We start from the raw sequence: 415 nt of genomic DNA on the forward strand, positions 1-415 counted from the left end.
AGTGCAATACAGTGAACACTCGTACATCAGGTCTATTCATGTGCTTTGTGATATCATATATGTACTACATTGTTGGTTACTTTTTAAGCTGAACAAGTATATTATACAATTCTGATATTAAAGGAATTATTTCACTAGTAGGAAACTTGACTGACTCTTTAGCAAACAGATGACCAATCAATTGCAACCTAAAGAAAAAGTGAGATATTAAAAATCATAATTACACTGGTGATAATTACACTGTACCAAATAAGGACTGAGGAACTTGGTGACAACGAGTCCTTTAATATCGACCAGCCACTATCAACCCTTGACCTTTTCACTATAAAAAAATAATAAACTTATTATTAAATAAATGCACATACCTTTAGGTGGCAGTGATGTGTCAGTAAATGAAGTATCAGTGTGAGAATAA

The sequence above is a fragment of the Amphimedon queenslandica genome, unplaced genomic scaffold (assembly GCF_000090795.2).
Source record: "Amphimedon queenslandica unplaced genomic scaffold, v1.1 AMPQUscaffold_11156, whole genome shotgun sequence".
NCBI classification, from domain to species: domain Eukaryota; kingdom Metazoa; phylum Porifera; class Demospongiae; order Haplosclerida; family Niphatidae; genus Amphimedon; species Amphimedon queenslandica.